Here is a 26,632-nt window from a genome sequence, read left to right on the forward strand (position 1 = left end):
TTCGCGTAAATAAAGGGCCGCTGACATGCGTATTCGGTGATGGGGCCCGATAGCGACTCAGATGGACTCCATAGAATTTACATCAGAAGAATTTGTTCAACAAGACATCGACATTGGATGACTTTAATTCTCCTCAAAGCACTGTAGTATGGTTCTGTCTCCAAGAAACGGACATTATACTGCTGAGACGTGACACCGTCGTCGGGGAAGACATCAAGCATGAACGGGTACACGTGGTTCGCAGCTGTCAGTGTGTCTTCAATTACTACTCATGCAAGCGCAGGAGAATATCTCCCATAGCGTAATACTGCTCGAACCTGTGTGCGCTGCACGTTTTAAGCCGCCGTTTACCTCGATGAAGGGGTTTGTGGAGATGACCATCGACCTAGTGTACCAAAAGTGTGATTTACCCTAAGAGCCGATACGTTTCCATTACTCAACGGTCGAATCCCGATGGTCCCATGTCCAGATTAATCTTAGTTGGATTAACAAGTGAACACTAAGGGTCGTCTCCTACGGCGCTCTATATTCAAAAATGTATGACGAACACTACTCCGAAACACTTGTACGTGAAACATCATTATGCTATTTCTGCAAAGATGCCGCAGATCACCGTCTATCCTACTTTACAGAGCGGACAAGCGTCCGAACGCCACGATCCGTTATGAATCGTGAACGTCAAACTTTTGTCGCCTAGTTCTGTCTCACTGTCCTTGTAGATCTTTCCATTGATGCTCACGATAACAGCACGTGTACATCCGACCAGCTTCGCCGTTTTCGGGACACTCGTTTGCAGGGTATGTGTAATAATAATCTACCATTTCTCAGAGTTGATTATCTCAATAGATTTCCCCATTTCCAGTCGATATCGGGTCTAGAATAAACTTCCATCAGTGTGTGCTCCGCTAACACACTTTTGTTACCGCGTCGCATACCCGCAACGCACCTAGGCGGCGTACAACGTCGCGGTAGGCACTGGTCATAATGTTTGGCTTATCAGCCTCTGTGTGTTCTCTTGTGTGTGTGTGTGTGTGTGTGTGTGTGTGTGTGTGTGTGTATGTGTGTGGATGGGGCATTCTTAAGTGCCAGAGGGGCAGAGCCCCACTAGAAATTTTGTGACGTAATTTTATTCTGCAAATTTTTTGAATGGTGTCGAACAGTATTAGTATGACCTGATTATGGTTTACTATGAGGAAACAGACCAGAGCTAATGAGGCCCAGTTTTCACTACTCCGAGCAACTGGCAAGTTGTTGCCGCTACTCTTCTCCACACTGCATATTCTTCCACAGTGGCAGACCTGTTTTCCTGTCCTCATCCAACGCCGAGGGCCAGATTAAGATGGTCCACACATTGCCGGCTGCTAAAACTACAGGCAGAGTGTCGTGACCAACGTACTTCCTTTCCTGAACCTCATCACTCGCCGAAGAAACTTTCCGAACCACCTTGAAGCTCCTCTACATAGACTAGCTCCCGTATCCACCTTCACTCCCGCACACAGGTGAACCCTGGTGTGTCTGTCGTGGTACCACTGTCGTGCTCTTGCCACAATGCTTAGGGCCAGACGACACGGGCCCGTAGCACCAACCTGTAGCTACTGTGACGTCCCTTTCTGCATTTCCTATATCCTCCCCCCCCCCCTCTCTTCAGCCTTCTTCAACGGGAAACGTGGCTGAGAGCGTATGAGGACATCTCTCTGTAATGTTTCGTACTTTGGAGGTGAGGTGCTGAAAGACGGGTGTTCTTACGGAGATTTGAGAATGAGAAAACTAAACTAGATTATCTGCTAAAAACGGCCTTTAATTTATTATGTATGGAATGAATCTAGAAATCAAAACGTTAGCTAAATGATTACGTTATGTCTCAATTCGGTGGAAACAAGAACAGAACTCTCTGCAATACATGAATCTACAAAAGTAAAAGTTATTTCTTTCTATTGTATGTTACTTGGTGGTGAAGGGACGTAAGCGTGTAAAGCTTTTAAGTTACATGTGAGGAAAGCAGGCTACATTTGGAAAATGCTTATAAATATAATACGTTTACTGCCATCACATTGCTGCTCAGATTGATTCTGCTTATAAAATGTCAGTTCAACTGCATAGTGAATTAGTTACGATGAATAGACACATATCAAACTGAGTATAAATGTGCCTAACGTTGTGTGAAACTCATTAGCTAGTACTAATGGCTCACAATGATACACGGCAGTCTGGAAACCGTGGTAATTTCTTAGGTCTGCTTCCTCTTCTAGGAAATCGTGACACTGTGTTAGACGACCGCTCAGACAGTTCTAGTATTTTTGTCAGTAAGTGTGGTGTCACCGCCAGACACCACACTTGCTAGGTGGTAGCTTAAATCGGCCGCGGTCCATTAGTACATGTCGGACCCGCGTGTCGCCACTATCAGTACTTGCAGACCTAGCGCCACCACATGGCAGGTCTAGAAAGACGGACTAGCACTCGCCCCAGTTGTACGGACGACATTGCTAGCGACTAGACGTACGAGGCCTTCCTCTCATTTGCCGAGAGACAGTTAGAATAGCCTTCAGCTAAGCACATGACTACGACCTAGCAAGGCGCCATTAGCCTTACCTACTTTGAGAGTTATAGTATAAATGTCTCAAGAAGAACGCTGTATTCATCAGAGAATAAAAGTTAAGTATAAAGCAACTACGTACTTTTCTTGCTACCATTCAATAGTTATCCTGTTTCAGAATTCACGCCCGTCTGCATTATATCGCGTGCCTTTCGGCTACCTCCGAGTGGCGTGGCTCTTGCTACGCCACAACAGTTTCGCGACGAGTCAACGTGTTCTTCCTACTTGTTTTGCTCTGATTTGATTTGCTTGTCATGGCTTCGCCACAATCTCCAGATGTACTGTCCGAATTTTATCGCTTGCAGAATCAGCAGACGCAGGCGTTATTGGATGCCCTGGGACAGCTCGTCCAGGGTCAACGTGCGCTGCAAAATGATGCGGCCGCCGCCGCGTCACAGCTACCGCAGCCACAACATGCAGTTGCACCGCCGTTTCGCCAGTTCGATTCCACTCAAGAATCTTGGGCGGAATATTCCCGACAGCTGGATTTTCATCTGGCAGCCTACAGAATTCAAGGTAACGAGCGGCAGCCTCACTTATTGTCTTGTGTCGGTGTGCAAACGTACCGTGTGATAGTGAAATTGTTTCCCCGCCGCGACGTAGCTACACTGTCCTACGAAGAAATTGTGTCGGCTTTAGCTGCCTATTTCAAAGAAACAGTTAATGTGGTTGCAAAAAGGTATACGTTCTTTCGTACAAAACGTACGGCCGGTCAAACTAATAGGGAGTGGGTTGCAACTTTGCAAGGCCTTACTAGGGATTGTGAATTTCAGTGTGACTGTGGCCTTCCTTATGCAGATACAATGGTGCGTGATGCAATAGCACAGAATGTTTCTGATGTTCGCATAAGAGAACAGATTTTGAAACTAGTTAATCCCTCCCTTCAACAAGTGATAGACATATTGGATAGGCAAGACACACTTGACTGTGCTCAGGAATCTTTTGAAGCTTCGCCAGCAGTGTGTAACATTAACCGGCCCGCTGGACGCGCTGCGCGGCCCGGTAACCGGCCCTCGCGCACTTCGACGCAGCTGACGCCGCGCTCTAAACCAGGTGTGCCTCGCCAGCCCGCAAATGCAGTGAAATCATGCCCGCGGTGTGCTACTAGACATTCGCGTGAAAATTGCCCGTCACGCCAAGCTCTTTGCTTTTACTGTCACAAGAAAGGACATGTTCAAAGTGTTTGCCAGAAAAAGCTTAGATCAGACAATCACAACCGTTCCAGGCCCTTTGCTTCGCGCCGGAATCGAACCACGGACACTCAGGCTCGGGAACCTTCGCCCATGGACATTCACGTAGTTAATGCCACTCCGCCCAGTGTTACTCTTTCTAACAGTGACTGTGTTCGTCCCACAAAAAGTGTGCGTCGACGTCGACGGCAATCCCGTCACGTCGCAAGTGATTCTGTACCAGTGTCTGTTCACGTTGCACAAAACAGTCGCTCTTGTCGTCAGCAGGACAATAAACTTTTTGTAGATTTGGACTTTGCCGGACAAGTGATACCATTCCAGCTCGATACCGGAGCTGCAGTTTCATTGCTCAATCACGCCACGTACAAACAACTGGGCGCACCGCCGTTGCGTGCCACACATGTTCAGCTCACTAGTTATTCAGGACAGCATATCCCTGTGTTAGGACAGTGCAGCCTTATTGCAACATACAAGGGACAAACGAAACTTGTGTCGTTTTACGTTCTTCGTTCTTCTGCTGCAGTGAACTTGTTTGGTTTAGATTTATTTCAATTGTTTAACTTGTCTATTGTGAATCAGGTTCTCTCAGTGAACCAGACTGTGCCTTCAGCCAGTGTTTCTAGTCTATGTGAGGAATTTGCAGACATTTTTGCACCGGGCCTTGGTTGCGCTAAGAACTATGAAGCACATTTGGAACTAAAAGTCAACGCGCAACCGAAATTTTTCAGAGCGCGCACTGTTCCCCACGCATTGCGTGATGAGGTCGCAAGAACATTAAAAGATTTAGAATCGCAAGGTGTCATTGAACGTGTGCAGGCTTCTCTCTGGGCCTCACCCTTAGTGATTTTGCAAAAACCTTCCGGCAAATTGAGACTTTGCGTGGACTTCAAAGCAACAGTGAATCCACAACTAGTGACTGCTACTTTTCCTTTGCCCCGCCCGGAAGATCTTTTTGACAAACTGTGCCCGGGAAAATATTTTTCAAAGTTGGACCTAGCAGATGCGTACTTGCAAATACCGGTGGACGAAGAATCCCAGCGCGTATTGGTGGTTAACACGCATCTTGGATTGTACAGATTCAAAAGACTGCCATTCGGGTGTGCATCCGCCCCTGCATTGTTTCAGCAATATTTACAAACTATTTGTGCGTCGGTCCCTACTGCAGCTAACTATCTGGACGATATAGTGATCTCAGGAAAGACAGAAGCAGAACATTTACAACATCTCAGAACACTATTTCAGGTCTTGCGACAGAATGGTCTTCGCTTGCGGAAGGACAAATGTGTGTTTTTTGCTCGTGACTTGCCATATCTGGGCCATGTAATTAATGCCCACGGCATACATCCGAGTCCAGAGCACCTCAGTGCCATACAGGACTTGCCTGCACCACAAACTTTGAAGCAGCTACAGAGTGTGTTGGGAAAAATTAATTATTATCATCGCTTTCTGCGCAATGCCTCTTCCATTTCAGCTCCGCTTCATCGCTTACGCCGTAAAGGTGTTCCGTTCGTCTGGTCGACGGAATGCGAACGCGCCTTTCGCCAATTGAAATCGGCGTTGCTTTCAAATACTTGCCTTACGCCATTCGATCCCCAGAAACCCCTTTTGTTGATGGTAGATGCATCGGATTTCGGGATCGGTGCTGTGCTTGCGCACAAAGATGGTTCGCATGATCGCCCTATTGCCTTTGCGTCCAAATTGCTCTCGTCAGCGCAAAGAAATTATTCCCAGATAGAGAAAGAAGCTTTGGCTCTCGTGTTTGGTGTTACGAAGTTCCACGATTTCTTGTATGGTCGTCACTTTACCATCATCACAGACCACAAACCTTTGACATCGCTTTTTCATCCGAACAAGCCTGTACCTCCACGTACAGCGCAGAAATTCATTCGCTGGTCTATTTTCCTCTCGCAGTACCGCTACGATATCTTGTACCGGTCCACTGCTAAGCACGGCAACGCTGATGCGTTGTCCCGTTTGCCTGTTGCCGAGGATAAAGCATTCGATTCTTCCGAACTTGCTTGCATGTTCATTGATGCGGAAACCGATGACGTGGTCGAATCGTTTCCGATTGATTTTCGTCGTGTAGCTACAGCCACGGCTGCTGACCCTGTCCTTGCTCCAGTTTTGCGTTTTGTTGCTACGCAATGGCCCTTGTCGAAGTCGCGGATCGAGGATCCGTTGGTTCGCCGATTTTTTGCTCACAAGGAGAGACTTCTTGTACGACGTGGTGTTTTGTTGTTGCGTTCTGATAATGATCAGTCTAGGGTCGTGGTCCCACGTTCGTTACAGTCCTCTGTCTTAAAGCTTCTCCACCAAGGACATTGGGGTATAGTGCGTACGAAACAGCTTGCTCGTCAGCACTGTACTTGGTTCGGAATCGATGCTGCGATTACGAATATGTGCTCTTCTTGCATGGCGTGTGCCGAACAACAATCCGCACCACCGCGGAAATTCTTTGCATGGCCGAAAGCCACTTCCCCTTGGCAACGCTTACACATAGATTTTGCTGGTCCATTCTGGAATGCTCGATGGTTGGTTGTTGTCGATTCCTTCAGTAATTTTCCTTTTGTTGTCCGGATGTCTTCCACGACGTCCTCTGCCACCATCCAAGCGTTGTCTGCTATCTTTTGCATTGAAGGTCTTCCGCAGACTATTGTTTCTGACAATGGTCCACAATTCATGTCCGCAGAATTTCAGTCATTCTGCAAGGCCAATGGTATTCAACATCTGACATCCGCGCCGTTTTCGCCTCAGTCAAACGGTGCCGCTGAACGTTTGGTCCGGACTTTCAAGTCACAGATGTTGAAGTTGAAAGAGTCGCATTCTCGGGAGGACGCGTTGTTGCTCTTTTTGTCTTCGTATCGCTCTCAGCCCCGCGATGGTCGCTCGCCGGCTGAGTTGCTTCACGGTCGTCCTCATCGAACCTTGATGTCTTTGCTGCATCCGCCGCATCAGGTTCCTGTGCAGCGGCAGACTCCTGCTTTTGCTCCTGGCGACGCTGTATTCTATCGTAACTATCGCGGTTCACGGCGTTGGCTCGCAGGGCGCATTCTTCGCTGCCTCGGCCGCGCGATGTATGTGGTTTTGGGGGCCTCTGGTGAGGTGCGTCGGCATCTCAATCAGCTGCGCCTCTGTCGTCGCCTGGGTTCTGCCGCTCCCCGTCTGCTTTCAGCGACGGAGCCGTCCGGTCAGCGCCCTGGGGACCCATCTACTGGCTCGCCTCATCCCCAGGTGTTACCGACGATGCCTTCCATTCTGCCCCATGGCGTCGCGCCGCCGCAGCCGCCGCTGCTGTCGCCGCCGGCGCCGCCCGCAGAGGACGCTTCGCTGCAGCCGCCATCCGCCTCCCTGGGTCACGCACCGCCGATCGCTTCCCGTGACCAGCTGTCGTCCGCCCTGGACCTCTTGCCCGCTCCGGACCACATGGCGTCATCGCGCGTCGGATACCCCGACGCAATGGAGGTCGACCCTTCGGGCCCTCCTGTTTCATTACAGGCGCATGCGCCGCATGTTGACGTGCACCCTGGAGTAGGTTTCCAGGCGTTTCCTAGCTCCCCTCGGACCGAATGGCCGGGTGCGGGTGGCACAGCCTCGCCTGTTGTTAGGCTCCCCACCTCATCGCATACGTCAACATGGGGCCCTCCCCACGGCGGGCGGAAGCCTTATAACACGACCGTTCGCCGATTTGCGGGGGAGGAATGTGGTGTCACCGCCAGACACCACACTTGCTAGGTGGTAGCTTAAATCGGCCGCGGTCCATTAGTACATGTCGGACCCGCGTGTCGCCACTATCAGTACTTGCAGACCTAGCGCCACCACATGGCAGGTCTAGAAAGACGGACTAGCACTCGCCCCAGTTGTACGGACGACATTGCTAGCGACTAGACGTACGAGGCCTTCCTCTCATTTGCCGAGAGACAGTTAGAATAGCCTTCAGCTAAGCACATGACTACGACCTAGCAAGGCGCCATTAGCCTTACCTACTTTGAGAGTTATAGTATAAATGTCTCAAGAAGAACGCTGTATTCATCAGAGAATAAAAGTAAAGTATAAAGCAACTACGTACTTTTCTTGCTACCATTCAATAGTTATCCTGTTCCAGAATTCACGCCCGTCTGCATTACATCGCGTGCCTTTCGGCTACCTCAGAGTGGCGTGGCTCTGGCTACGCCACAACAGTAAGTACACGTTAGGCACTATTTTTTTGCGTCATCTATCATCTGAATTGATTGATGCGGCCTCCCACGTTTTCCTTCCCTCTGCCAACATCTTCATCTGATAGTAGCACTTGCAACCTACATCCTCAATTATCTGCTGGGTGTATTCCAATCTCTGTCGTCCTCTACAGTTTTTGCCCACTACCGCTCCCTCTAGTACCATGGAAGCCATTCCCTCATGCCTTAACAGATGTCCTATCAGCCTGTCAATTCTCCTTGTCACTGTTTCTAACGTATTCCTTTCCTCTCCGATTCTGCGCAGAACCTCCTCTCCATTACCTTATCAGTTCACATAATTTTAAACATTCGTCTGTAGCGCCACACCTCACACGCTTCGGTTCTCTTCTGTTCCGGTTTTCCCACAGTCTGTGTTTCACTGCCATACAATGCTGTACTCCAGACGCACATTCTGAGAAATTTATTCCTCAAATTAAGCCCTATGTTTGACACTAGTAGACTTCTCTTGGCCAGGAATGCCTATTTTCCAGTGCTAGTCTGCTGTTGATGCCCTCCTTGCTCCATCCGTTATTGTGTATTTTGCTGCCTAGGAGACAGAATTCCTTAACGCAAGTTCCTCGCTATTCTCATTTCTGCTCCTTCTCATTGCTTTTGTCTTTCTTCAGTTTAATCTCAATCCATATTCTGCACTCATTAGACTGTTCATTCTATTAAGCATATCATGCGATTCTTCTTCACTTTCACTTAGCATAGCAATGTCATCAGCGAATCATATCTTTGATATCCCTTCACCTTGAATTTTAATTCCATTCCTAAAACTCCTTTTATTTCCATCATTAATTCATTCATGTACTGATTTAACAGTAGGGACGAAAGACTACATCCTTGTCTTACACCGTTTTTAATTAAAGCAATCCGTTCTTGGTCGTCCACTCTTATTATTCCTTCTTTGCTCTTGTAGATATTGTATATTACCCGTCTCTCCTTACAGCTTACCCCTATTTTTCTGTGAATTTTGAACAATTTGCACCATTTTACTTTGTGGAACGCATTTGCCAGGTCGACAGATCCTATTAGCGTGTCTTGATTTTTCCTTAGTCTGGCGACCATTATCAACCGAAGTATCAGAATTGCCTTCCTGGTGCATTTAACATTTCTAAAGCCAAACTGATCGTCATCTAGCAAACCTCAACTTTCTTTTCCACACTTCTGTATGTTATTCTTGTTCGCAACTTGGATGCATGAGTTGTTAAGCTGAGTGTGCGATAATTCTCGCACTTGTCAGCCCTTGCAGTCTTCAGAATTGTGTGGATGTTATATCTCAGAAAGTTAGATGGTATGTAGCCAGACTCATACACTCTCCACACCATCGTCAAGAGTCGTTTCGTTGCATCATTCCTCATTTCTTTTACCACTACTACCTTATTTGACATTCAGTCCCCTAAAGCACTCTTAAATTCGAATATTGGAACCCCTATCCCTTTGAAATGGACTCCTGTTTCTTCTACTATCACATCAGACAATTCTTCCCCGTCATAGAAGCGTTCAATGTTCTCTTTCCGCCTGTCTGCTCTCTCCTCTAATTTTACCAGTGGAATTTCCGTTGCACTCTTTATGCTACCACCTTCCTTTTAATGTCACCGAAGATTGTTTTGACTTTCCTATATGTTGAGTTAGTCCTCTGGCAATCATTTTAGCTTCCCTGCACTTGCTATTTATTTCATTCCTCAGCGACTTGTATTTCTGCATTCCTGAATTTCCCTGAACGTTTTTGTACTTCCTTCTTTCATTGTTCAGCTGAAGTATTTCTTCTGTTACCCATCGTTTCCTCGCAGGTACCTTCATTGTACCTATGTTTTTCTCTCAACTTCTGTGATTTCCCCTTTTAGAGAGTTATTCCTTATTGATGTATCTATAGTCTTAGAGAATATAAAACGTGTCCTGCTAACTCTTAGTACTCCCGTATCCCACTTCTTTGCGCATTGATTCTTCTTTACTAATCTTTTGAACTTCAGCCTACACCTCATCACTACTCTATTGTGATCTGAGTCTATATCTGGGCGTGGGTACACCTTACAATCCAGTATCTGATTTCGGAATCTCTGTCTGACCATGATATAGTCTCGCTGAAATATCCACGTATCACCCGCTGTTTTGCAAGTATACCGCCCCCTCTTTTCATTTCGCTCTATGTACTGTATTACCCTTTCAATTTCCTCATGTACTTTCTGTCTTTTCATCTTCAGCTTGTGATTTTGGCATGCATAACTGAACCATCGTTGTTGGTGTTGTTTTGCTAGGGATTTTCTTTGCCTCGTGATGACTGGGTGTTGTGTTATGTCCTTAGGTTAGTTAGGTTTAAGTAGTTCTAAGTTCTAGGGGACTGATGACCATAGATGTTAAGTCCCATAGTGCTCAGAGCCCTTTGAACCATTTGTATAGCGCCCATCCAAAATAATACGAACAACCCTATCACTGACCTGTTCACTGTAACGCAATCTTAGTCCCACCTCTCTGTTCATAATGAACCCTAATCCCGTTATTCGATTTTCTGCTGCTGCTTATATTACTCTATACTCATATGACCAGGAATTCATGTCTCCTTTCCATTTCACTTGACTGATCTCTACTATATCTAGATTGAGCCTTTGCATTTCCCTTCTTAGATTTTCTAGCTTCCTTACCTCATTCTAGCTTCTCGGAGAACGTTATCCTTACGTTTTTCTAAGGGTCACCCTCACGCTTGTAGTCCCATCCCGGAGATCCGAATGGGTTGCTGTTATAGAACCTATTGACAATGGAGAGATCATCATAAAATGTTTCAATTATAGGTCACACGTCCTGTGGGTACAAGTTATCTGTCATTAATTCAGTGATTTCCATTGCCATCTGCATTCTAGTACTGTTGATCGCTATGTCCCTTGGATACACGTTATGTGTCGTTAGTTCAGTGATTTCCATTGCCATCTGCGTTCTCGTACTGTTGATCACTGCTGATTCTTCCGTCTTTCGAGTCATTTTCCCATCACAAGGCAAAGAGAGTGTCCTGGTCCTCCGTCTCCTCCTCCACCCCCCTTTGCCTAGGCCGTTGGCAGAATGAGGTTAACTTGTTATGCCTGATGTCTTCGGCTGCCAATTCTAATTATTAATCAATATTTCAGCACTAGTGGGTATACAATCCTGGAACGACAACGTATCTACTACTGATCAACGACGCTACCACTACACCACGGGTGAACACTACAAAAACGACATTTTAGACTGTATGTATTATGTTTACATTGATGAACATTAAAAACATCTATGCTGACACTTTTGTGTCTGCGTAGAACGACGAAACAACAAACTGTACACGCAAAAGTCAATTTGTCATTACATTGCAGTATATTAAAGAAAAGATACCTGCTGAGTAATACCTTTACTTACAGAACGTTAATGATACAATCGCCTGTGGGCTTAGTGAGGTTCGAAAAAGAAGTCTGAAAACTTACAGTGTTAGAGAAAAACTTATTGCTCAGGCATACGATGGTGCTCTTGCCCTAGTAATTAGCGGCAGTGGCGGTGGTGTACAGACACCGACATAGATTACCTTCCCATATGACATGTACACTCAGTGTTATGAACACCAACTGAGTTTGGTTATTCAGAATGCTTATAGTGAAAACGTAAACTCTGTTACGTTATTCTATGCAGATATTGCTGGATTTACAACATTTATCCCGGCAGGCAAGCGAAGGGACGTGGATTACTGCAACAAGAAAATTTCTTCAGTTAGTTCAACTACATGGATCTTCCTGTCTAGCATTGTAAACAGTGTTCGAGGAAACAGGTTATACTCATTTTAATGATTTGATAAGGCTAAGGAAGAGGATGCTTGGGATAATATTACAATCATTTGCTTAAGGCAATTAACTTCACAATCCACAAGTTTTTGTTTCTTTTATATTTTGTCTATGCGATTATGAATCGTGTTGATATTTTGTTGACACAGTTCAGTTGCAGACAGAAAATTTTGTCACTGTATCCAATGCATTAGTTAATTATGAATCAGCTGTTTATGAAATACGAGAGAATATAGCAGGGTATCAAGTATCTGAAGATGAATGTTTTGCTTCTTCAAAAATACTTTCTTGAACTTAATCTGACAGCAGATGCCAAAGAAGTGTATGGTAATTTCATCAGTCAACGAAACCCCTCATGCACTAAATGATTAACCCAAAACTTTGCTTCACTCAGAGAACTTTCTCGAGTCACTTGAGTCAATAAATTTTCATTAAGTTCGAGTGCGTTTACTTGCCAGCATACATTGAGAAATGAAATGTCGGCGATTTATAGAAGTCATACATTTAAAGGCAACACATCGGTTTGTGATATGTTCACTTGTAAAAAGAAAATTCCTTGAATAATCGTTCAATGAAGTGCACGAAACACTGAAAATTGCACTAACTACAACTGATTCATTAGCAGAAGTATAGTACATTTTCGGCACTTAAAGAGAAATTAATACCTCTTCGTGGGGCATCCACATATAGTCACTAATGTCTAGACGAACATCTTTAAGGAGAGTACCTTATCTAGTTGGCTATAACAGCTCAATACATCTTACCTGTCATTGTACCTGCGAAGTAGTGTGGACCAATGATTTCATCCCCAAGGATTTCCAACCACACGTTAAGGCACCACAACTCTTGACAATCGACAGAATGCGCCCTCCTAGGAATTTCTGTGGCTCACTAATGCATACTATGACAATTCATTACGCCATAATTTGTGGACGTGAATTCGTCGGAGAACATAACACTTTCTAAGGCCCCTGGTACCCATGCAACTCCTGTGTCAGTGACAGGTGGTGCAGGTGAAACCTCTGACCCTGTACTATAAGCAAAACAGATGTAAGGCTGATACCATCGAGAGCAGCAATGCCTCATAAACTCACATGAGGACTGTGGTGACATGCGTCCATCCACGAAGGATGATGGTGTAGCACACTTGGTTTAGAGTTTGCTACGTCAACTGTGCCTTGAAAGTCCCACTGCAGATTGATAATCCCTATAGCAGTTTAACCACATGAAACATGAGGGACTCCGAAAATAAGTTGCTGTACCCCTGCGTCTTGTCCTATTTCTGATATGTTGTTGTCTGCGATCTCATTGCACACAGGAAGTTGTCACTTGACATAGTCATCAGTAGTACTTGAATAAGTGCTGGCCTTGGTCACGTCTCTCTTGCAGGCTTCCTCGAAGTGAAAGTGCGGTTTTCTCAATGGCCTCACAACCTGCTGAAGTTCTCCACAGAGCAGTTTTTTCGCAATTCGCTCAGGATCCATGCGCCTCACATGCCTCAGCCGAAGTCGGAGGCTCAAAAAAAAAAAAAAAAAAAAAAAATGGCTCTGATCACTATGAGACTTAACGTCTGAGGTCATGAGTCCCCTAGAACTTAGAACTACTTGAACCTAACTAACCTAAGGACATCACACACGCCCACGCCCGAGGCAGGATTCGAACCTGCGATCATAGCGGTCGCGCGGTTCCAGACTGTAGCGCTTAGAACCACTCTGCCACCAAGGCCGGCAGTCGGAGGCTCAGGACTGCATAAATGCTGCTTGTGTTTGCGAGCTGTAGAGCTGTAACACTCTTGTATTGCGTACTGTATATTTCCTAGGGATCTGAAGTATTTTCCGGCGACTGTGCAGATGAAAACTGTTCAGTCGAGGTTCGCGCTTAGCAAGAGTATGTTGTCCATGACTCAGAGTCGTAGGGCAGAGTGCTGATAACACAAGCGTTGCATGCTTGTAATTTAATTTTTATTATGAGCAATCTATTGTTCCGTACTATATTTTTCAATCTAGTCATGACAGTTTATGCTTGTGCTATTGTGTTTGTAATATCATTGTCCACAGACAAGTTGCTATATTTTGTAGATTTCAAGTAGAGAGAACTGCCGTCAGTGTTGACGGATAGAATATTGGTGGTGCCCTGCGCCATGATCTTAGTCTTTTGGAGGCTGATGGTGAGGCCATATGTTTCACATGCGGGTAATGATTTGCTGATTAGATACTGCAGTTCATCTTTTGTATTCGCTACCAGAGCTGCATCCCCTGCATACAACAACTCACGAATAATAACTGTATCTTCTTTGGTCTTTCCCTTGAGGCGGGTAATGTTAAAATGATTTCCCTCCGGAAATAGAATGCCAATACACTCCCTCCTCACACCTCCACAGGCAAATCTCAGTAGAAGGAAAAAGCAGAGCAGGAAGTAACACACATCCGTATTAACAACGAATTCCTCCCATGTTTTGCCGTTGAATCAGATTGTTGCTTACTTTTTCTCGTGGAGAGAGACAGTTATTCGCAGTAGTTTAAGTGGGCACCTTATTTTCTACAGTAACTTGACTCACACCCTTCTCTTGCAACTGCCATAGAGTGAAGACCATATTCACAGTTGATCGGCCTAGTCTGAACCAATGAATTTGTGTAGACCCTGGAAGCTAGGATTTGCAGTCGCATTAGGATGACCCTTACGTATGCCTACCTGGCAGTGCAATGCTCCGGTAATTGTTGCAGTCACTTCTATCCACTTTCTATTGATACAGAGTAACAATCTTCGAATTCCGCATACTCAATGGGACGTAACCTTCTATTCAGCTGGTTGTGAGAAGTGAGTATAGGAGTTTTAAGGACAGACTTACTGTACTTAATAGCCTCTGCAGGGATAACGTCTATAACTGGCACCTTTTTGTGAGAAAATGACTCTATTGCTCTACTGAAATGTTCCGTAGTAGACGTCGCATCTAATTTTCCATAACTGGCCGTCAAGTGCATCCCTGCTAACTTAATTTTCAGCTGTATACAACACAGGTAATATTCAACCCAGCGTTCCATTTGCTTGCATTCAACAGTAATGATTTCATCTGCCTCGGACTTCGGAGGAGCTGTTTTTCTAATGGTTGGACTAATTCCTTACTTAATACCATCAAACATCGCCTTAGTGACCTCAGAATCCGTCACTCTCTGTATCTCTGCATATAAATGCAGCCACTAGTAATTTGCACACCTCCTGGATGTTTGGTGAGCCCTATTCTTTGCCTCTCGCAAACCATCCTGATCCTTTACTCGAAAATATGGTTTTTTAAATTCAAATTCTATAAAAACAGCAGACTTGTAGAAGTCTCTGGCTATTTTAATTCATTTTTCGCACTCTATGATAACGCAGGCAAGTCGGGCAAATGTTAATGTGATATAACCCGAGTGTTAAAGTCCTCTAGAATATGTAGAGTCGAGGAGCAAGCTACTTTCACTATTTTGAAACTGAGTAAATCCTAAAACATATCCTTCTCTCCCTTGATGCATCATAAAGTAGGACCGTACACATTGAACACGTTGACAATGCTACATGAAGAGCATATTTGTAAAAATCAGCTGTGTTGCACTAGATGGTGGCTCACTTCAGTTCAGTGTGCGAGTGAGACAGACGAGAACCAACGTCATGGGGAAGCCCAGTAGAAGCCGATTGCGGTCACGTGTTATGGCGGACTAAGATCGGCCATAAAGGGGGCATTTATGTAAACTATTTAATTCTGTAGTAATGCAGGGAATGGAGCCACTGTAATTTTAATCTGCCATTCTTCATAAATTTTCATGGAGATCCCAATAAAACTTGAATATGGTTCATATCTATAATAGTTTAGTCTTTACTGTTAAAGTGAAATTCACAAGTTTTGTAACAAAGACCTGAATGCTGAGATCTGAACGCTTTAGTCGACCTTAACGAAGACGTTTCATATAAAAGCGCACCATTGAAATGACAAATGTTGTAAATATCAACTCTGTAACTTTATTTGTTTCAAAGATATAGTAAATTTAAATTATCAGTATTTTCAGTTAAGCATCAGATCATCATTTTCTCCATACAAAACACATTGAACAATGACAGCATGACACCATATTGAATCATTAGGTAACAGAATATTTGGTGTAAAGTTTAGTGCATTATCAGAAAGCACATTGGTGTAAGGCTACTGGCCATGGCATTCAAAGGTAAGATGGAAGTGATATTGCCCTTATGGAAAAGAATTTAAGGTTTATTATGTAATGGATATCGTTGTTACTTTAGTTAGAACATGGAAGTGGTCAAGCTTTGCTTATTTAAATATGTGCAAATGTAAAATAATGTAGACAAGCTGTAGCCAATGGGGTGGACGGTTTCAGGAAAGGGAACTGCCCTAGTCAGTTGAGCGATATTCGGCACGCAGGAAACGCGGCCGGGGACGGACAGAAGAGTGCTGGTCTAGACACCAAAGGGAACAGTGCTGGTGCAGAAGCGAAAGCGGCCAGTTCGGCTGCAGACACCAAAGGGCACAGTTCGGATTGAGACACGAAAGCGGACAGTCGGTCTTTAGGGAGCTAGGAAGTGAAACGTCTTAGAAAATTTCGATTTGTGTGGTATCGCGGGACTTAGTCTATGAGCGGTGAGCAGGCCTGGTGTGAACTCTAATTTCTCGCGCAGATAACTTGTATTTTGCGATGAGATTGTGAATGATCGAACTGTGTAAAATGGATATGCGCTCGAGTGTAACAGTAACTCTGAATACGACCACTTTCTCTCTTAGTTTGCTTTCTGAATAAAAATTATTCTAACCAAATCGCAACTGTGTTGCCTACATCATTTATGGGTCGTTAATTTAGCTCTCGATATTATTATTACCAACGGTTGTACAGAGTTTCAGGGAGAGCATAAGGGAACAATTGACAGGAATGGGGGAAAGAAATACAGTAGAAGAGGAATGGGTAGCTTTGAGGGATGAAGTAGTGAAGGCAGCAGAGGATCAAGTAGGTAAAAAGACGAGGGCTAGTAGAAATCCTTGGGTAACAGAAGAAATATTGAATTTAATTGATGAAAGGAGAAGATATAAAAATGCAGTAAATCAAGCAGGCAAAAAGGAATACAAACATCTCAAAAATGAGATCGACAGGAAGTGCAAAATGGCTAAGCAGGCATGGTAGAGGACAAATGTAAGGATGTAGAGGCTTATCTCACTAGGGGTAAGATAGATACTGCCTACAGGAAAATTAAAGAGACCTTTGGAAATAAGAGAACCACTTGTATGAACATCAAGAGCTCAGATGGAAACCCAGTTCTAAGCAAAGAAGGGAAAGCAGGAAGGTGGAAGGAGTATATACAGGGTCTATACAAGGGCGATGTACTTGAGGACAATATTATGGAAATGGAAGAGGATGAAGATGAAGATGAAATGGGAGATACGATACTGCGTGAAGAGTTTGACAGAGCACTGAATGACCTGAGTCAAAACAAGGCCCCCGGAGTAGACAACATTCCATTGGAACTACTGACGGCCTTGGGAGAGCCAGTCCTGACAAAACTCTACCATCTGGTGAGCAAGATGTATGAGACAGGTGAAATACCCTCAGACTTCAAGAAGAATATAAAAATTCCAATCCCAAAGAAAGCAGGTGTTGACAGATGTGAAAATTACCGCACAATCAGTTTAATAAGCCGCAGCTGCAAAATACTAACACGAATTCTTTACAGACGAATGGAAAAACTAGTAGAAGCCAACCTCGGGGAAGATCAGTTTGGATTCCGTAGAAATACTGGAACACGTGAGGCAATACTGACCTTACGACTTATCTTAGAAGAAAGATTAAGGAAAGGCAAACCTACGTTTCTAGTTTTAGACAATGTTGACTGGAATACTCTCTTTCAAATTCTGAAGGTGGCAGGGGTAAAATACAGGGAGCGAAAGGCTATTTACAATTTGTACAGAAACCAGATGGCAGTTGTAAGAGTCGAGGGACATGAAAGGGAAGTAGCAGTCGGGAAGGGAGTAAGACAGGGTTGTTGCCTCTCCCCGATGTTATTCAATCTGTACATTGAGCAAGCAGTAAAGGAAACAAAAGAAAAATTCGGAGTAGGTATTAAAATCCATGGAGAAGAAATAAAAACTTTGAGGTTTGCCGACGACATAGTAATTCTGTCAGAGACAGCAAAGGACTGGGAAGAGCAGTTGAACGGAATGCATGGTATCTTGAAGGGAGGATATAAGATGAACATCAACAAAAGCAAAACGAGGATAATGGAATGTAGTGGAATTAAGTCGGGTGATGCTGAGGGAATTAGATTAGGAAATGAGACACTTAAAGTAGTAAAGGAGTTTTGCTATTTGGGGAGCAAAATAACTGATGATGGTCGAAGTAGAGAGGATATAAAATGTAGACTGGCAATGGCAAGGAAAGCGTTTCTGAAGAAGAGAAATTTGTTAACATCGAGTATAGATTTAAGTGTCAGGAAGTCATTTCTGAATGTATTTGTATGGAGTGTAGCCATGTATGGAAGTGAAACATGGACGGTAAATAGTTTGGACAAGAAGAGAATAGAAGCTTTCGAAATGTGGTGCTACAGAAAAATGCTGAAGATTAGATGGGTAGATCACATAACTAATGAGGAAGTAGTGAATATGATTGGAGAGAAGAGAAGTTTGTGGCACAACTTGACCAGAAGAAGGGATCGGTTGGTAGGACATGTTCTGAGGCATCAAGGGATCACCAATTTAGTATTGGAGGGCAGCGTGGAGGGTACAAATCGTAGGGGGAGACCAAGAGATGAATACACTAAGCAGATTCTGAAGGATGTAGTTTGCAGTAGGTACTGGGAGATGAAGAAGCTTGCACAGGATAGAGTAGCATGGAGAGCTGCATCAAACCAGTCTCAGGACTGAAGACCACAACAACAACATTATTATTACTGGTATTATACGTTATGTTAACTTTGTATTTCGCAAACTTGTCATCAGCCAGACAATTTAACCAAAGGGACACAAGTGTCTAATTTAGCGGGTGTAATGAGATACGTGCTGTTAAATCCCTAGACGAGTTTGAGCCAAGACATTTCGACGAAGATGAACCACATGTGAGCACGAATATCTTTGGGATGCTAGCTCTCAAACAGTTTGTAACAGCAAAAAAGCGGCGAGTTACAGAACGGATACAAGGAAACCACACAGAAGAAACAATGTTCTGTTTACAATCAGTATTGTGCACACAGGGTCGTCTAACGTTATGAATGTGCTACCAGCGACCAAAACCGGTCTGGGGAACCTAATGCTCGTATGGTGGTTAAACAAAAGTAACGTACATCCGTGATGTCATCAAATCTTAATTTGTGAAGGTCAGTTATTCATCTGATAAAGGCATACGTTCACTATAGAAACATGAAACTTTAATAGCCAGGCTGAGTGACTATACAGATCTTCAAATGTGGGGAATGGTTCATGTAGTACAAACAGCTTAGGTCTATGTATATATTAACCTAAAGGGTAACTTTAGTATATAAATATAGAGACGGTTTGAATTGTGGACATGCACATTACTATTCCCAGTATATGTAAATGACCCGGTAGCGGTCACAAATTCTGTGAGGCTTTTCGTGGTTGATACTATAGCATGATAAATGTAGCAACGAAATTTTAGTCAAACGTAGGAACACAGGCAGAGGACAGATGCTTGGCGCAGGGAGCTACAATTGACCTTCAAAAGTATTGTTGTGCGAGTACAGAGACAGAAAGAGCCATTATTTTACAAATACGCCGTTGAAAAATAATTATTGGAAGTAGTTACTTCCACAAAATATGGAGGAGTATGCTTACGGAATTATCATATAGAATTAATCTGTAATAAGGCAGTTGTAAGACTGATATTTATTGCAAAATTTCTCAGGAATCGTAGTCCATTAACAAAGGGTGTAGTTTACGAGAACCTTGTTCGACCAATACTTGAATATGGCTTGTCAGTCTGGGATCCGAACCAATTGGGATTCACCACTATCTAACATATCTGTGACAGAGACTATCGATATAATTTAAGAAAATTTTATGAAAAACAGCTTCTTAGTTAGCAGACATTTAAATATGGGTGCTTGAACATTTGTGCTCTTGTTTTGGGAACTACCTTTCAGCCGCATATAGTCGAATGTAAAGCCGAAATTCAGCAATCGTATGAAACATAATAAACTAAATGACGGTTAACTAAGCAGCAGCGGAAGAAAAAACATATAATTTTAAATATATGAGAACAGACCTATATGATAGCATAGTCGTTGAACTTTATTTTGCCGCTCGTTTATTTGGCAGACTTCAGCAAAACGCAATGTAATAGAGTCTGAAGCTCGGACGAACGCGAAAGGGTGAATTTATTGGAACAGAGTTCCTCAAAGGCGGAGGGTGCAGTCGGATGTTTTTCAGGGACGGGAACGTGAAAACTGTCGGCCCTTCCAGGAATCTGTTTACGGAAACATTGCAAGGGCTACAAACATGTCAGAATTCCAGAGAATCCAAGAGTATCTCGAATGAAAGAACAAAGTGGTCTCCGGAAACATCAAATATATTGAGCTTGGTGGGAATGTGACATTCCAACTGTCGGAAGTGCATATCAATACTCAATAATAGTACGGAAAAGGAGAATACTAAAAGTTAACAAATTAGTGCATAAAAGCAAAACATTTCGGAGTAACATGAGGTGTGGCTAAGTCCCATTCGTAATTTGGAAGCACGACCAACATCAGGGCACCGCAGATAGCCTATCTAAGAACCTCCCGTGGTTGTGATGTAGCTGACATTCTAGAAGGTTCTGTACGTTAAGAATTTTTACGTGCATTATCTGGATTTCCCTTGTAGACGAGACGTTTTGCACACTGTTATTTGATTCAAAATGATCTCTTATTATTCAAGGCAGTAAAAATTACTTACAATCATTGATAAGTAGTTTCAGCTGAAACAGCTGAAACTGTGCATGAGAGAGGGTAGTGTGACACAAATTGTAATTATGACGAAGATTACGCAAAGTCAGTAAATACCAAACAAGACAAATATTGTTGTGTCTAATCACCAGGCAGACAGGTGATCGATAAAATACATATCTGAGCATAATAGCGATCATAGCCAATCTCCTTTGTAGATGGACAGCTCGATGATAATTTATTTGTCACCTAAAAATCTACACTCCAAATAGAACATATTACGCAATGTGTCAGTATGCCACTGAAAAAGTGGGAACCACGTAGTTCTTACTTATATATATGAGATCGTCGTAAACAATGTACAATAGCATTACTTCATCTAGTAGCTGTATATGAAGAGCGCTTATTACCAACTAGTGGATTTTATCCCTGACACGCAACACATGTGAACAGCATGGTAATATGCCCGCTACAGAGCAGGCAGAATACTGACTGATGTTATGTGCTGGGGTTGTACAGGTAAACTACGTGCCATCAGGTGGAATTGCAGTTACAATACAGTAACTGAAGAAGATGAATAACTGTTGAAGTATTCTTCCAGTAGTTTTCGGGTCTGCAGCCGCGTCCCATCAACATTCCGCCACGATATTCCGGCCCAGAGACGTCCAGCCATTATCAGCTGAGTAAACGAAGTACTGAAGAGACCTGATGCACACATGATATTTATAGCGAATTCCGCACATGCGAACCCTACTATGTTGAAATATTATGTGATGTATACAGAAACTGGTAATGATAATTATAATAAGACCAGTAGACATTTGCTGGGTAGCAACAAACAGCGAAATGGTAACGTACCTTCTAATTTCAGTGACTTAATGGCAGCAGATTACATCTAAGTTGTATACAGTGTAATTCGGAATAATAACAAAATTTGTATTATTAGTAATGTTAAGTAATTAGGTGTAACGAATTGAAATACATTTAAGTACATAATATTGACCTGGAACTAACTTGTTTTACATCAGATTGTAAGACAATGTCACAGGTGCGCCAGAATCATATAAATGAATCTATACTAGCACTCAAAACAACAGTTTTCATGTAGTAAATACTACCTACTTCAAACAAACTTACGCATCATTTTAAATTGGACTTGTAGTAAATTGAGTAGGTGCATTAGATTCATTTTCCATATCATATTAACCGCTGTTAAACAACACAAAATTCGGCTTTCGTTAGAATGCAAGTACTGCATCTGCGAATATACAATACGTGTAAAATGTAATAACAAACGATATTTTCGTATATACCACGCATATTTTCGAGTACATCTGATAGATATGTGTTTTATTAAGGTAAATAAAACATGTTAACGTCATATGACAACGTATGATACATATGGCTTATAGGAACGGTTCCCTTAAAGATTACAGAAATGATAGCAGCTTACATTCAAGTGAAGATAGCAATAAGACTCTTAAGTAAATTAATGGAAATATTCTCGGCAAGAACCTAGGTGGAAAAGAAATTTTTATAGAGTAATATCACCCGTGCTGGATTAACCGAGCGGTCTAGGGCGCTGCAGTCATGGACTGTACGGCTGGTCCGGGCGGAAGTTCCAGTCCTCCCTCGGGCATGGGTGTGTGTGTTTGTCCTTAGGATCGTTTAGGTTAAGTAGTGTGTAAGTTTAGGGACTGATGACATAAGATTTCACACACATTTGAACATTTTTTGAGAGTAATATCATATTCGAAACTTACGTATGTAAGAATTAATGTCGGGTGTATAATGGAAATTTGCATCTGTCTTAACACCATTATATGAGATGTAGCCCAATGTAGACGTAAACGAGATGGTAGTAGTTACACAACACTGCAGAGGAAAGACCGAGGATATTAAATGTAACATGCTAAACCTTTAATAATAGATCATTTACTATACTAGCTATTCGCCGGAAATTATTATTATGTACCAAGATCAGGCTTGCATGACAAAGAATGGGCATTGGCATGGAGGTTCGGGAATAACTACCCCTACCGACAGCAGTCGTACCGTAAGATGTTTACAACAGTGTTTCTCCGCTTCTGTGAGACTGGCACGTTAACAGAAACGAGTAAGTGCGCCAAGCACGTACAAAGTCTTTGGAGAAACAGGTGTTGGACACTGAATGTCGCGACACCGTTATCAGCAGCAAGCACCACTGGGAATTTCCACACGGCAGGTGGTCCGCCAAGATGGTTAAGCGATATGACCATGTGGAACATTGCTCACGAAGATTGCTACTATCCATCTCACGTCACCAAGGTGACAGAAGTCCTGGGAATACCTCGTAATATGGTTTTGGACCTCCTTTTGCCAGGTGTAGCACAGCAAGTCGACGTGGAATGGATTCAACAACTAGTTGTAAGTCCCATGCAGAAATATTGAGCCATGCTGCTTCTATATCAGTCCAGTTGCGGTGCAGGATTTTGTGCAAGAACTGCCCTCTCCAGTATACGAAATAATCATTAATGACTCGTTAATATGTCAGCTAATCGGCTACATAACAATGAGAGACCGTGTTCAGTATTGCAGTTGAAATAATAAGTAAAGCAACGTAATTAAAGTATTACGGGAAACTTAAAAATCAAGTTTCCACGCTTCATTTTTATGCCATCTGTCAGAGTGTAATTTTTATAAACGTTTCCGCAGGTGACTGCCTACCGCTCTTAAATATTTTGATAAACAGCATATTTGTGCCAGCAGCTGTGTAATTTTGTATTTACTCTCTACTGGTGTCAGTTATAACTATCTCCGCAGCAGAAAACTGTAAGGTTCAAAAGAGAGACGAATATAAAATAAATACATTCACCGAAGAGTGGGGAGGAAGTGAAAAAGGTTTTTAAAATCGTAGTACACATACGCCGTACATCAGTGGATGAAAAAGACATTATCATCAAATACGACACAAAAAATGCACGAGATAAATTATTATCATAAGTCTCTCACTGATCACAGTCTTCTTAAACACGTTGTTGCATTACCAAGATTGCGGTAATGTTTGTATTCACTTGCAAAGTTATTTTTATTACAAGTAACGGCTTTAGCCTGGCTATATATTTCATATCTAAAAAGAAAAGAAAAGCAAGGGCGATGTCATACAAAAATTTCAATCCTTTTGCGTCGTCCTAGGCTGCGCTGAAACGTATTTAAGAATTATTCAGAAACTAGGGAACAAAGAATCTCTCACGAAAAAGTATCAACAGCATTTCGGATCACCTGCTGGAAAGGAGGTTGGTCAGAACTGATGGTGAATGACAAACGTTTATGAAATATTTGTCTCTGACGGCGTGAAAGTGGATTGCGGCACAAATGTTTATGCCCTTGAATTTCCCTTCGAAGTATCTTTTCTTACATAAGTCATAAAATTCGATATAGCCTTCGCTGTAACATGACTACATTCGCACATCGATACAGTACCGTCATTCTAAATACGTTATACCCACCTCACACTATATTACGATAGTAAGATGGTCATAAATAATGAGGAAGATGAAGTTAGTCATATTTTGAAATGTAGCTTCTTATTACGGAATCCGCTGATTGATTTTGGGAGACACACAATATATGAAGACAGTTAACAGGGGCGGTGGCAAAGGAGGGGGATCTATGGGGGTTATAGTCCCCCCCCCCCTCCAAATTGAGTATCATATTTCACTGCATAGAATGATTTCAGGAATCAGTGAATATATTACACCAACAGATTAAATCATTTTTTATAATTATGTAGTAATATAGGATACAATGTATTTCAAACATATTTTAACAAAGGAATAAGAGCAGCAAATAGCTCACTATCTATACCTATAAATATCATTAAGCTAAAATGGGCGTCTTATTATTTATTAAAACACTTTTTCACCATGAACTCCAAAACGGTTACCAAAAACTGCTTTAAGCAAAACTAAATTTCACCAGTTTGTCGGTGAAGGACCCCAACCCTCCTTTTGTTAAGCGGTATTCCTTTTTCCCAAACCCCCTCTTTCCCCCATTAGCCCCCCAACCCCACCCCATTGATCGACTTCTAGAATCGCCCCTGACAGTTAACAGTAAAAACCTGGCAATCTTGCAAGACCTATATTATCATATGGTTGAAATCTTTGTTGACAATGCGTAGAAGAACAAAAACCGGCTCTAGCTTTTACGTTACGGCGAATGCGGTTGAAAATTTGACATTTTACGTAATATTAAGAAAGTATCAAACAGAAGTGGTAGAATTTTCACATAACGACGACACGTCTTGGTGCCAACGGACTCAGTATATTGGTTTCATGTATAGGTCCTTCCTTAAGCAAACACAATATTTTCTTCTTTTTCTTACCCAGGCGTATCTCGGTTGGCAGCATTATAAGAGGTACTTTTTTATTGGCTCCGTTGTCACAAAGTGCTGCGGAGTCTGTGATTTCCTGTTGTTTGCAGCGCAGCCGTTTTTCTTTTAGAAGTTGTCATTTTTACGAGTCCACATTGTCTTCACTGTGAAATGAGAGCTATAATTTGCGATGTCTCACTGTTTACCAGTTTACCATAACGTCGGCATGTACAGGTGTAAAAGAAGTATAAACGCGTTTCCTAAAAGTTGAATTTATCGAAAAACAAGTTTATTTGTAATCAACACGGACATATTTGATCAGTGATTTCAGTGCAAATTAGAACCAACTAATGAATGAGGATCACTCATTCCTTGATGTCATTTGAATAATTAGACTGTGAGTTCAGACCACAGCTCCGGTGTGGAAATACTAAATTTTAAGTCGGCATTTTCATCGATGTAGTCAGTGGGTAGATATTCAAATCCTCAGCCTTTTATTTATAGCTAAAGGGACATGCATTTCAGCAGCCTCAATCGATTTAACCCTTGTTAAGTATTCGAATCGCTTTACATGTCCTCTGGCACTGCCACGGGACATTCTTTTCTTGTTCGGGGCACAACATTTCTCGAACAACTGGAGATCGGCCAAGAAACTGCGCTGTGCTCGCCAAAAGCTGTAATGAGTGTTGATCAATACCCGTGAACGGCTAAACGACCTGCTATGAACGTATTGTGACATCCCAGATCATAAATACGCTATAGAACTGAAGCTTAGACTTAATGGTCTGTCATCTTGGAAGTATTTGCAAAAGGAGGATGAGCTCAGTTTGTCAACAGTAGTTGCTTAAATGGGAAGTAGTAGCCTTGTAAGAATTCATTGAAGCACGAGTTCGATGAGACGTGTGGAAGTCATTGAAAAATCGTGGGACGGTTTTTAATCAATGGAAATACCGCGAGAGATGGCAAATTCAATGAGAAGGAAGATTTAATCTTTATTTCATTTGCCAATAGAGACAGGGGACGAAAGGGAAAGGAAATAACGAAAGTCATAATAATGTAGAGTTACTCCTTAAGATGACCGATAAAATTTTTCATGCAAAGGCATAAATAGCGACAGGCGTCTATTGTTTCTCCAACGCCAAAGCGATCAGCTTCAAGAAACGACCAGTCAGCTATATTACGACGATGGTGCTCCCTTAGTGAAGCTGTTGAGATATCGAAATCTTCTTCAGTAACGACTCATCTTTTATTCACGCCGGCAATGTGAACAACGGCAGTACTGACGTACAGAGATTGGACTGATCAGTGTTCTGTGTAGTTGTGAATGCATTATGCGGGAGGTAAGTCAATTCGAACGTGAACGAATTGTTGGTGATCATATGAGGGCTGCTTTCGCAACTGAGATTGCCCAAGTGTTCGGTGTTTCGAGAAACACCGTATCGAACAATTACTCTGAATACAGAGTAAAAGGAAAAACATGATACGCTGAATCACAATGTGGACGGAAGTGTGTGCCGCATGACTGCGACAGACGGCCACTGAAGAAGATGAGACGAAAAATAAGGAGACGG

The sequence above is a fragment of the Schistocerca cancellata genome, chromosome 6, assembly GCF_023864275.1.
Source record: "Schistocerca cancellata isolate TAMUIC-IGC-003103 chromosome 6, iqSchCanc2.1, whole genome shotgun sequence".
Lineage (NCBI taxonomy): Eukaryota > Metazoa > Arthropoda > Insecta > Orthoptera > Acrididae > Schistocerca > Schistocerca cancellata.